Source organism: Mugil cephalus, chromosome 21, assembly GCF_022458985.1.
Source record: "Mugil cephalus isolate CIBA_MC_2020 chromosome 21, CIBA_Mcephalus_1.1, whole genome shotgun sequence".
NCBI classification, from domain to species: Eukaryota; Metazoa; Chordata; class Actinopteri; order Mugiliformes; family Mugilidae; genus Mugil; species Mugil cephalus.
The window spans coordinates 6088425-6090891 of NC_061790.1; positions in this window are offsets into that span (position 1 = coordinate 6088425).

A 2467-nucleotide genomic window follows, 5' to 3' on the forward strand; every position below is an offset into this window, starting at 1 on the left:
GTCACTCTAAGCGAAAGGTTGGTGTTGTGACCATTGATTGTTTATACTGTGGACAAACCCATCGTGACGTGACCCATTGGACTCCGGACGTCAAAAATGAAGCCCGAAGTGGACGGAGCCCACGGTCGCCATGTTGGATGAGCTTTACTCAGCCCATACACCAAATATGGACACGGAGGTTGTGTTGGACGTTGAGACCCGTCCACCCAACTCTACGCTACCTGTTTGCTCAGGCTACCACCTGTCACTCAAAGCGGGAACGAGTTAGAAAAAAATTCGGCCCCCGTGCAGTTGTCATGAATAGTGAAATAAACAATTGAGAACAAAATCTTTTTTTTTTTTTTTTTTTGTAACAGGCTATTAACATGTTTAAAAATGGGGATTTGCTCCCTTTTGGAGCCTCAAGCAGCCACTCGATGAACTGCAGCTTTTTGCACTTCCGCATGGGCTTCATCACTCAGACCCGGAGGTTGCCGCTTGCTTTACACCTCAACTCCACTCAAGCTCCACCCCTTTCGAAGCTCTGTCTACTTTTAAATACCCCGGGAGTAAAGTGGAGTCAGCCAAAGCCAAGATGCCACCCACACTAGGCCTCAAAAGAAATCCTCAGGAAGTCAATATGTGATGCATCCCAAGGTCTTTACATACAGCGAGTGGTTTCTAGAGACACTTATGTATGTTAAAAACAATAAAAAAGTGAAACCAAACACATATTCGGTTCTTTGCATCAAAAACCAAAATTGAAATGAATGTTCTAATTACTACAAATCTCCTAAATGTGTTTGCTAACGAGTTGAAAGAACATTTAAAAAAAATGGCTGCCCGCAAATGGTTAAAATGTGTTTTGTTTTTTTTTTTTCTAGGCTAAATAAAAGTCTTAAAATAAATGAACACTCATTGAGCCAATCCACTTGCTCAAGTAGCTGATGCCTGCACAGGAGCGCCGCTACATGCTGACCAGTGAGCAGGGTTTTTTTTTCTGATGGCGCTCATTAGCATTCTACCCATCAGCAACTCCTCCACATAAACAGTTCAAACTAAACAAAGCGGCCATTTACAGACTCAACCCACTCGCCTGCATTTATAATGTGGCATCCATCATTCACCCCTGACTTGAGGCAGAGCCGCGCTGGAGTGAACGTGGAAGCAAGTGGAACCTGTTCGTGCAACCGCTGTCTTCAGGAATAGCAACTGGTGTTTCCACAAGACTGACTCAGTGGGCAGTGGCAGAAGTGCGCCTCTCCCACGAGGACAGGCCTGAAGGCTCAATCAGCAATTACTGCATCACAAGTGAATGTGTTTGCAGTCTCAGCGTGACATTCATCTCACTGGTGGATGATAATCCATCTGGCTCTGTCTTGTTTGGTGATAAGCGCTACTTTCCCTTCGCTGGAAAGCATTTTAAAGAGCTCAAATGGCATCAGCTTCCCCCTAAAAACTTCACAGCTCGTCAAAACCGTCAGCGCCGCTGTCATTTAATAATAAAACAGAGGATCACGTTGCTTTAATTTATTGCCTGATTAAAATTCAGCCTTTGCCGTCACCTTAGCAACTGCTTGGGAGGAAAAAAAAAAAAAAAAAGGTGGGCGGTGTGGGGGCTGAGAGGCAGGCTCGCATGTGAGCCTGTTGGTGTTCATCTCGGCGCTGGCGTCTGCGCTCCGCGCGCCGCAAACTTTGTGAGTACAAGGACTCGCGCGAGGAGAGTAACGAGGCGTCGTGCGCGGCCACTCGACCCTTCTGCCGCGAGCGCTCGCCAAACTCATTAAGCGTCGCCTCCCTTCTCGAAAGCGGCCATTCTGATTCGGTCGCGTGTTTTTTCCCCCTGGAGATCACATAATCTCTTCGCGGCTTCGTTAATTACACCACACACGGACACGCGTGAGTTGAGCGTCGCGCTCCAGATGTGATAACATCACAGCGGCGCGGACGCGCCACGCTCGACCGGGCCCCTAAATCTGAATGGAGACGGAAATTCTGGGGGAATTTTCTCAAGTTGATGCATAATTCATCGCCCCGAGAAAAAAGGGGCCAGCAGCAGACTACGACGTATTCTCCCCCCCCCCCCCCAACAGCCTGGGACTTGATGTAAGATTCAACAGATTGAACCACCTGTTCCCCCCCTCCACCTTCCTCCTCCCTTCTATCTCTGCCTCCCCTCCTCTTGTCTCTCAGATTCAGCACCTCGGCGAGGAGCGTCGCGGCCAGTATTCCTCGTTGGGGGGGGGCTTGCCATCATGTATCTGCAGTCTGGCTGCAATGGAGGTTTCAACTCTCCCTCCCTCACCTCCCTCCCCCTCTTTCTCCTCACTACCCTCCTCCTCCCCCTCCTCTCTTTCTCACTCTCTCCTCTCACACTCTTGGTATGATATGATTGTTCTCTTCTCACCTCAAGTGAGCGCAGATGTAGACATCCGGGTGCAGTCTGATGAGCTTTCTCACGATGAGGAGTGGAAAAAGAAGAGGGGGG